Below are 10,943 nucleotides of genomic sequence, written 5' to 3' on the forward strand. Positions count from 1 at the left end.
ATACATACAAAAAAGTCAAGCAGCATCACCCTCCTCTGCTTACATGATCGGTGTGAGGAGAGGAGAGAACCGGAAATTACGCCGGTTCGGTGACAGTGATCTCTCTGGATCCGCTGGACGGAACAATCACGTGGTAAAGGGCCGCTGGGATTGGTCCTTTACCCCGATCCCTGACGAGCTGGGTCCCGAGTATCCGGCGAGCAAGGACACTCCTGTGTGTGCGGGGATCATCACTGTACGCCCTCCCAGAATTATCTGACCACGCTGTAGCCGTCATTCGGCTATGGCCCGGTCGGCAAGTGGTTAAAGTTCATGTTTGTGTAAAGGCAGGCGTCCCAATACTTTTGGTAAATAGTGTATGTGTGATTGGACAGAGGTGGGGAGAGAGGAACAGGACTACCTAGGAAGACAGGATAAAGTACATTGTACATTTTACACCCTTCAGTTAGCGGTCGAGGCAGCCATCTTGGCAATTGCGTTGGCCGGGAATCGGACCCGGGTCAGCTGCTGTATAAGCAGCTATGCTCACCACTGCACCACCAACACCAGGAATGTCTTTGGAGGGTGGGAGGAAAGAACCTATATGCAGCTCCCCCCAGCCCCCCACATACTTACCTGAGCTCCATCTTGATCCAGCGCTGTGCCTGAGAGCAGTAGCTCTCTCTCTCCTCACTGGACAGAGAGTCAGCAGTGGGAGCCAATCACAGCCAGTGAGCAGGGGGTGGGGCCGAGCCATGCTCTGTGCTTCAATGAACCGCATAGCAAGCGGCTTTCTATGGGGTGCACTGGGCAAGGGGGAGGAGCCAGGAGCGCCAGCAGGGAACCCAAAAAGGGGAGGATCGCGGCTGCTCTATGCAAAACTATTATAGAGAGCAGGCAAGAATAACATGTTTGTAAACCTCATTTTTTTTCCGTCTTACGTCAGGCCCAGGAGGAAGAGAGCGTGCCCGGGCTTCATAAGCTACTTTTATAATCCCTCCCAGCAACCTTTAGGCCACTGCAAGGGTCCCTGGGATTTGTAGTCTTAGAGTATGGGAATATATAACAGCAGATTCCAGAAGGACTATACGCCCCATAACTCACTCTGCTGGCGCACAGGTATGAGGTCACTGGCTGTCCAATAATCACGGGACCAACAATATTCAAAACACTGGAAGGTGCGAAGCTTTCTGGATACAGTTCACATCGCTACATAGGGAAGGATAGTATTGGGGTTACAGGGAGGGTTATTCTTGGGGATATAGGGAGGGATAGTATTGGGGTTACAGGGGGGGTTATTCTTGGGGATATAGGGAGGGATAGTATTGGGGTTACAGGGAGGGTTATTCTTGGGGATATAGGAAGGGATAGTATTGGGATTACAGGGAGGGTTATTCTTGGGGATATACGGAGGGATAGTATTGGGGATACAGGGAGGGTTACTCTTGGGGATATAGGGAGGGATAGTATTGGGGTTACAGGGAGGGTTATTCTTGGGGATATAGGGAGGGATAGTATTGGGGTTATAGGGAGGGTTATTCTTGGGGATATAGGGAGGGATAGTATTGGGGTTGCAGGGAGGGTTATTCTTGGGGATATAGGAAGGGATAGTATTGGGGTTACAGGGGGGGTTATTCTTGGGGATATAGGAAGGGATAGTATTGGGGTTACAGGGAGGGTTATTCTTGGGGATATAGGGAGGGATAGTATTGGGGTTACAGGGGGGGTTATTCTTGGGGATATAGGGAGGGATAGTATTGGGGTTACAGGGAGGGTTATTCTTGGGGATATAGGAAGGGATAGTATTGGGATTACAGGGAGGGTTATTCTTGGGGATATACGGAGGGATAGTATTGGGGATACAGGGAGGGTTACTCTTGGGGATATAGGGAGGGATAGTATTGGGGTTACAGGGAGGGTTATTCTTGGGGATATAGGGAGGGATAGTATTGGGGTTATAGGGAGGGTTATTCTTGGGGATATAGGGAGGGATAGTATTGGGGTTGCAGGGAGGGTTATTCTTGGGGATATAGGAAGGGATAGTATTGGGGTTACAGGGGGGGTTATTCTTGGGGATATAGGGAGGGATAGTATTGGGGTTACAGGGAGGGTTATTCTTGGGGATATAGGAAGGGATAGTATTGGGGTTACAGGGGGGGTTATTCTTGGGGATATAGGGAGGGATAGTATTGGGATTACAGGGAGGGTTATTCTTGGGGATATACGGAGGGATAGTATTGGGGATACAGGGAGGGTTATTCTTGGGGATATAGGAAGGGATAGTATTGGGGTTACAGGGAGGGTTATTCTTGGGGATATAGGAAGGGATAGTATTGGGGTTACAGGGAGGGTTATTCTTGGGGATATAGGAAGGGATAGTATTGGGGTTACAGGGAGAGTCATTCTTGGGGATATAGGGAGGGCTAGTATTGGGGTTACAGGGAGGGTTATTCTTGGGGATATAGGGAGGGATAGTATTGGGGTTACAGGGAGAGTCATTCTTGGGGATATAGGGAGGGATAGTATTGGGGTTACAGGGAGGGTTATTCTTGGGGATATAGGGAGGGATAGTATTGGGGTTACAGGGAGGGTTATTCTTGGGAATATAGGAAGGGATAGTATTGGGGTTACAGGGAGGGTTATTCTTTGGGATATAGGGAGGGATAGTATTGGGGTTACAGGGGGGGGGTTATTCTTGGGGATATAGGGAGGGATAGTATTGGGGTACAGGGAGGGTTATTCTTGGTGATATAGGAAGGGATAGTATTGGGGTTACAGGGAGGGTTATTCTTGGGGATATAGGAAGGGATAGTATTGGGGTTACAGGGGGGGTTATTCTTGGGGATATAGGGAGGGATAGTATTGGGGTTACAGGGAGGGTTATTCTTGGGGATATACGGAGGGATAGTATTGGGGATACAGGGAGGGTTATTCTTGGGGATATAGGAAGGGATAGTATTGGGGTTACAGGGAGGGTTATTCTTGGGGATATAGGAAGGGATAGTATTGGGGTTACAGGGAGGGTTATTCTTGGGGATATAGGAAGGGATAGTATTGGGGTTACAGGGAGGGTTATTCTTGGGGATATAGGGAGGGATAGTATTGGGGTTACAGGGAGAGTCATTCTTGGGGATATAGGGAGGGATAGTATTGGGGTTACAGGGAGGGTTATTCTTGGGGATATAGGGAGGGATAGTATTGGGGTTGCAGGGAGGGTTATTCTTGGGGATATAGGGAGGGATAGTATTGGGGTTACAGGGAGGGTTATTCTTGGGGATATAGGGAGGGATAGTATTGGGGTTGCAGGGAGGGTTATTCTTGGGGATATAGGGAGGGATAGTATTGGGGTTACAGGGAGAGTCATTCTTGGGGATATAGGGAGGGATAGTATTGGGGTTACAGGGAGGGTTATTCTTGGGGATATAGGGAGGGATAGTATTGGGGTTGCAGGGAGGGTTATTCTTGGGGATATAGGAAGGGATAGTATTGGGGTTACAGGGAGGGTTATTCTTGGGGATATAGGAAGGGTTAGTATTGGGGTTACAGGGAGGGTTATTCTTGGGGATATAGGAAGGGCTAGTATTGGGGTTACAGGGAGGGTTATTCTTGGGGATATAGGGAGGGATAGTATTGGGGTTACAGGGAGGGTTATTCTTGGGGATATAGGGAGGGAGAGTATTGGGGTTACAGGGAGGGTTACTCTTGGGGATATAGGGAGGGATAGTATTGGGGTTACAGGGAGGGTTATTCTTGGGGATATAGGGAGGGATAGTATTGGGGTTACAGGGAGGGTTACTCTTGGGGATATAGGGAGGGATAGTATTAGGGTTACAGGGAGGGTTATTCTTGGGGATATAGGGAGGGATAGTATTGGGGTTACAGGGAGGGTTACTCTTGGGGATATAGGGAGGGATAGTATTGGGGTTACAGGGAGGGTTATTCTTGGGGATATAGGGAGGGATAGTATTGGGGTTACAGGGAGGGTTACTCTTGGGGATATAGGGAGGGATAGTATTGGGGTTACAGGGAGGGTTATTCTTGGGGATATAGGGAGGGATAGTATTGGGGTTACAGGGAGGGTTATTCTTGGGGATATAGGAAGGGATAGTATTGGGGTTACAGGGAGGGTTATTCTTGGGGATATAGGAAGGGATAGTATTGGGGTTACAGGGAGGGTTATTCTTGGGGATATAGGGAGGGATAGTATTGGAGTTACAGGGAGGGTTATTCTTGGGGATATAGGGAGGGATAGTATTGGGGTTACAGGGAGGGTTATTCTTGGGGATATAGGAAGGGATAGTATTGGGGTTACAGGGAGGGTTATTCTTGGGGATATAGGGAGGGATAGTATTGGGGTTACAGGGAGGGTTACTCTTGGGGATATAGGGAGTCATAGTATTGGGGTTACAGGGAGGGTTACTCTTGGGGATATAGGGAGGGATAGTATTGGGGTTACAGGGAGGGTTACTCTTGGGGATATAGGAAGGGATAGTATTGGGGTTACAGGGAGGGTTATTCTTGGGGATATAGGGAGGGATAGTATTGGGGTTACAGGGAGGGTTATTCTTGGGGATATAGGAAGGGATAGTATTGGGGTTACAGGGAGGGTTATTCTTGGGGATATAGGGAGGGATAGTATTGGGGTTACAGGGAGGGTTATTCTTGGGGATATAGGAAGGGATAGTATTGGGGTTACAGGGAGGGTTATTCTTGGGGATATAGGGAGGGATAGTAATGGGGTTACAGGGAGGGTTATTCTTGGGGATATAGGAAGGGATAGTATTGGGGTTACAGGGAGGGTTATTCTTGGGGATATAGGGAGGGATAGTATTGGGGTTACAGGGAGGGTTATTCTTGGGGATATAGGGAGGGATAGTATTGGGGTTACAGGGAGGGTTATTCTTGGGGATATAGGGAGGGATAGTATTGGGGTTACAGGGAGGGTTATTCTTGGGGATATAGGGAGGGATAGTATTGGGGTTACAGGGAGAGTTATTCTTGGGGATATAGGGAGGGATAGTATTGGGGTTACAGGGAGGATTATTCTTGGGGATATAGGGAGGGATAGTATTGGGGTTACAGGGAGGGTTATTCTTGGGGATATAGGGAGGGATAGTATTGGGGTTACAGGGAGGGTTATTCTTGGGGATATAGGAAGGGATAGTATTGGGGTTACAGGGAGGGTTATTCTTGGGGATATAGGGAGGGATAGTATTGGGGTTACAGGGAGGGTTATTCTTGGGGATATAGGGAGGGATAGTATTGGGGTTACAGGGAGGGTTATTCTTGGGGATATAGGGAGGGATAGTATTGGGGTTACAGGGAGGGTTATTCTTGGGGATATAGGGAGGGATAGTATTGGGGTTACAGGGAGGGTTATTCTTGGGGATATAGGGAGGGATAGTATTGGGGTTACAGGGAGGGTTATTCTTGGGGATATAGGGAGGGATAGTATTGGGGTTACAGGGAGGGTTATTCTTGGGGATATAGGGAGGGATAGTATTGGGGTTACAGGGAGGGTTATTCTTGGGGATATAGGGAGGGATAGTATTGGGGTTACAGGGAGGGTTACTCTTGGGGATATAGGGAGTGATAGTATTGGGGTTACAGGGAGGGTTATTCTTGGGGATATAGGGAGGGCTAGTATTGGGGTTACAGGGAGGGTTACTCTTGGGGATATAGGAAGGGTTAGTATTGGGGTTACAGGGAGGGTTATTCTTGGGGATATAGGAAGGGTTAGTATTGGGGTTACAGGGAGGGTTATTCTTGGGGATATAGGGAGGGATAGTATTGGGGTTATAGGGAGGGTTAGTGTTAGAGAGAGCTATATAGTATATAGTAAATACTATATAGTAAACAGCAGGCTTTTTTTCAGCCAAGTTGCTAAGGATAGCCTAGAAAATACCTGAAAATGAGCTGAGTGCTCCACCTACTGGCTGAAAATGAGAATACAAAACAATCATTTTCTTGTGCAAAAAAATATATTATTCAAAATGCTTAACAAAACACATACATAAACACATTCCTTTTGATTTAAATTTTATTCCATCAGCATTTAATTTGCACAGCAGATTTCTCCCTGGGGACACAAAGTGGTTAGCGGTCGAGGCAGCCATGTTGGCAATTGCGTTGGCCGGGAATCGAACCCGGGTCAGCTGCTGGATAAGCAGCTATGCTCACCACTGCACCACCAACGCGAGGAAAGTTTTTGAAGTGTGGGAGGAAAAAACCTGGGAATGGGGAGGTGAGGATGACGCTGGATCCCAGTGCTGCAAATATGTCTGGTCTTGTCACAGTGGCAACATATAGCAGCTTACCAATTCCTCTGTGATACGTATCATTGTTGGGTAGCAAGTTTTCTCCTTCAGTGCTCTTTCGATAGCCTGGTTCCATAGACATTTCACTTCCTTTGCATATTGCATATGGAATTGTTGCAAGATTTCGCAGATTTTCTGAGAACTTCCATCTTTTTCTCTCTCTATTTGGATACCCAGATTGTAGCTAATGTCCCCAAGTTCTTTGATTTCAAAATTTTCTTTTAGCTTGTGAACTATCTGATTGTAATCCCCTTCTTGTTCAAAACAGGTTATAAATGTCATCAACATAGATAAGGATGTATATCCATCTGTCTTCTTGATTCCTGGAGTAGAGACGGGGGTCTGCTTTACATCTTGAGAATCCCTCTTTAGTAAGTACTTTGTTCACTTTCGCATTCCACATCCTTGCAGATTGTATAAGACCGTAGATGCTCTTCTGATGTTTACACACAAGGTTGTCCCCTTTCTCAAACCCTGGTGGTCGCTCTATCTAGAGATCTTCCTTAATGTCTCCATGTCTAGGTATTTCACTTGCATGCCCTTTCTGGCTGCAATGCTAAGAAGTGCTCTGATGGTGGAGTGAAAGTTTCGTCATAATCTTCACCAAATTTCTGAGAGCAACCCTTGGCAACTAGTCTGGCTTGGTATTTGTGGATATTCCCAGGGCCAGATTTGCCACAAGGCCACCAAGGCCAGGCCTCGGAGCGGCAGTGGTGCAGTGGCAGCGCCGCTCCTGCGGCGACTTCGCGGCCACCCCTCCTTTCGGGCTGCCCGTTAAAGTCGATTAAGGGCACCGGTACCCTTAGAAAAGATGGCCGCGAGCCGCCCACTACTGCGCATGCACTGTTCCGAAGCGGCCGGGCTTGGGAAGGCTCGTACATGCACGGCCGGGCAGCACATGCGCAGTAGCGTGATTGCGCCACCCGGCGCCATCTTTGAAAAGATCGAGAAGTAATGTCAGCGGTGCGGCGGCGGTGGAGAGAGGTGACATCTCTCATTGCCCGCACCGCTGTTCCGCCCTCCTCCATCTGATGGCAGCCAGGCAGCGTGGCAAGTGACATCAACATCTGGTGGCAGCCAGGCAGCGTGGCAAGTGACATCTCCATTTGGTGGCAGAGTGGCAAGTGACATCAACATCTGGTGGCAGCCAGGCAGCATGGCAAGTGACAACTCCATCTGGTGGCAGGCAGCGTGGCAAGTGACATCTCCATCTGGTGGCAGGCATAGTGGCAAGTGACAAGCGATGGTGGCAAGTGACACGCTCAGGGCTCCCAATGATTCTGCATTATGGTGAGTTGAACCATTTCATTTTACATTACAATGTAATGATAGAAATAATGTGTTTCAATCATCCTGACTCCTGACACCATACCAACCTTGGTGCCGGGGATGATTGAAGCACTAACACCAGCCATTGCCCTGAAAAATTGCCTGGGAGATGTATAAACCTCGAAGTGGACTTTTCCTGGCTCTCTCTGGGACGCTCTGCTACAGTGCGTATTAGTCCTGGTTTGCATTGGAATTTGTTGCTAGACATGGAAACAAACTCTTGAAGTTTCTCTGATAGTAGCTAATGTTCCCAAGTTCTTTGATTTCAAAATTTTCTTTCAGCTTGTGAACTATCTGATTGTAATCCCCTTCTTGTTCAAAACAGGTTATAAATGTCATCAACATAGATAAGGATGTATATCCATATGTCTTCTTGATTCCTGGAGTAGAGACGGGGGTCTGCTTTACTTCTTGAGAATCCCTCTTTAGTAAGTACTTTGTTCACTTTCGCATTCCACATCCTTGCAGATTGTATAAGACCGTAGATGCTCTTCTGATGTTTACACACAAGGTTGTCCCCTTTCTCAAACCCTGGTGGTCGCTCTATCTAGAGATCTTCCTTAATATCTCCATGTCTAGGTATTTCACTTGCATGCCCTTTCTGGCTGCAATGCTAAGAAGTGCTCTGATGGTGGAGTGAAAGTTTCGTCATAATCTTCACCAAATTTCTGAGAGCAACCCTTGGCAACTAGTCTGGCTTGGTATTTGTGGATATTCCCAGGGCCAGATTTGCCACAAGGCCACCAAGGCCAGGCCTCGGAGCGGCAGTGGTGCAGGGGAGGCGCCGCTCCTGCGGCGACTTCGCGGCCACCCCCCCTTTCGGGCTGCCCGTTAAAGTCGATTAAGGGCACCGGTACCCTTAGAAAAGATGGCCGCGAGCCGCCCACTACTGCGCATGCGCCGTTCCGAAGCGGCCGGGCTTGGGAAGGCTCGTACATGCACGGCTGGGCAGCACATGCGCAGTAGCGTGATTGCGCCACCCGGCGCCATTTTTGAAGAGATCGAGAAGTAATGTCAGCGGTGCGGCGGTGGTGGAGAGAGGTGACATCTCTCATTGCCCGCACCGCTGTTCCGCCCTCCTCCATCTGATGGCAGCCAGGCAGCGTGGCAAGTGACATCAACATCTGGTGGCAGCCAGGCAGCGTGGCAAGTGACATCTCCATTTGGTGGCAGCGTGGCAAGTGACATCAACATCTGGTGGCAGCCAGGCAGCGTGGCAAGTGACATCTCCATCTGGTGGCAGGCAGCGTGGCAAGTGACATCTCCATCTGGTGGCAGCCAGGCAGCGTGGCAAGTGACATCTCCATCTGGTGGCAGGCATAGTGGCAAGTGACAAGCGATGGTGGCAAGTGACACGCTCAGGGCTCCCAATGATTCTGCATTATGGTGAGTTGAACCATTTCATTTTACATTACAATGTAATGATAGAAATAATGTGTTTCAATCATCCTGACTCCTGACACCATACCAACCTTGGTGCCGGGGATGATTGAAGCACTAACACCAGCCATTGCCCTGAAAAATTGCCTGGGAGATGTATAAACCTCGAAGTGGACTTTTCCTGGCTCTCTCTGGGACGCTCTGCTACAGTGCGTATTAGTCCTGGTTTGCATTGGAATTTGTTGCTAGACATGGAAACAAACTCTTGAAGTTTCTCTGATAGTAGCTAATGTTCCCAAGTTCTTTGATTTCAAAATTTTCTTTCAGCTTGTGAACTATCTGATTGTAATCCCCTTCTTGTTCAAAACAGGTTATAATGTCATCAACATAGATAAGGATGTATATCCATCTGTCTTGATTCCTGGAGTAGAGACCCCCGTCTACTTTACATCTTGAGAATCCCTCTTTAGTAAGTACTTTATTCACTTTCACAATCCACATCCTTGCAGATTGTTGAAGACCGTAGATGCTCTTCTGATGTTTACACACAAGGTGCACCCACTGACACCATTGTTGGTGGTTATTATTGCGTCCAACTGACCTCTTATCCTTTACAAGCAAGGAAGCTTCCATCTTCATTTCTGTTTGATCTGCAGTTCTCATGGTGTTGTATAGGTGACCAACCATGACACCAGCCATATGATATGTTTATAGTTTGGTTGAAAGCAACCTGTTCTTCTTTAAAAGTGCCCTACAATATGATAAAAAGTACTTTGTTTTCTCTATAGTTGTTCCAATCCCTTTGGTATTTTTAGGTTTTTTATGTTTGATGTCTTTATCAGCTTTAGCCAAAAACCTTTGTATTTGAGCAGATTTTTCTTTGTATTCTGACGTATCTTTGAATGGACTCCATTTTTCTTTTAATTCAGCTATTTTTGTGGCTATTTTTTGGAGTTGGAGCAGTGTGACCGCATGCAAACGGAGGTGTACCAGAGTCACAGGGTCTAAGGAGCCACCTGGTCTTCACCAGAGCCACTGGAGGTGTGGATGTTGCGCTGCAAGGCAGCTCCCAGGTTGCGGCTCTCTAGCACACCCGTGCGGGCACAGTGCATCCAAATAGGCGTAATACTACCTAGGTCCAGGTATTATTGTGTCCACTGACACCATTGTTGGTGGTTAATATTGCTTCTACTGACCTCTTATCCTTTACAAGCAAGGAAACTTCCATTTTTATTTCTGTTTGATCTGCAGTTCTCATGGTGATCAGCCATGATACCAGCCATATGATGTGTTTATAGTTTGGTTGAAAGCAACCTGTTCTGCTTTAAAAGTGCTCTATAATATGATAAAAAGTACTTTTGAAAATTGATAGTCCTTCATTCTGTTAGATACCATGCTGCCAGGTTCTGACAACTGGCTAGGTGCTCTGCCACCTGGCTGAGTGCCCTGCTGTTGGGGTCTGGAAGCAGGCTGAGTGCCCTGCTGTTGGGGTCTGGGAAGCTGGCTGAGTGCCTTGCTGTTGGGGTCTGGGAAGCTGGCTGAGTGCCTTGCTGTTGGGGCCTGGAAGCTGGCTGAGTTTCCTGCAGGTCAGATCCTTTAACAAGTACAACATTTGGAACTTGCAGCTCCACAGGGCAGAAAATATCCCAATGCTGGGATCCCATGGACCATCTGCAGGCTTAACGTGGAGTCCCCTAACCCATACTGCTTTTCATTTTACCAGTCACCCAGGTCTTTCCAAGGAATTGGTTCCCCAGCATAGGTCCCCTAAACACCTCTACTACTGGAGCTGTAAGTGTATTTTAACAGTCACCCAGGTCTTACCAAGACATTGGTTCCCCAGAAAAGGTCCCCTAATGCCCTTGGAGTGGCAGGGGCACACATTACAACTGGATCAGGACAAACTTTAGATAGAAATCTGCCCTTACCCAGAACACC

General features: G+C 47.9%; 2 non-coding genes across 2 annotated transcripts; both read right to left on the reverse strand.

Moving 5' to 3' along the window:
- Positions 1 to 474: 474 nt before the first annotated feature.
- On the reverse strand, positions 475 to 546 carry TRNAY-AUA (transfer RNA tyrosine (anticodon AUA)). The gene has a single exon. It is a non-coding gene; the product is annotated as a tRNA-Tyr (tRNA).
- Positions 547 to 6,104: 5,558 nt separating this feature from the next.
- On the reverse strand, positions 6,105 to 6,176 carry TRNAD-AUC (transfer RNA aspartic acid (anticodon AUC)). Its single transcript has one exon. It is a non-coding gene; the product is annotated as a tRNA-Asp (tRNA).
- Between the last annotated feature and the right edge of the window lie 4,767 nt (positions 6,177 to 10,943).

The sequence above is a fragment of the Aquarana catesbeiana genome, linkage group LG09, assembly GCF_042186555.1.
Source record: "Aquarana catesbeiana isolate 2022-GZ linkage group LG09, ASM4218655v1, whole genome shotgun sequence".
NCBI lineage: Eukaryota > Metazoa > Chordata > Amphibia > Anura > Ranidae > Aquarana > Aquarana catesbeiana.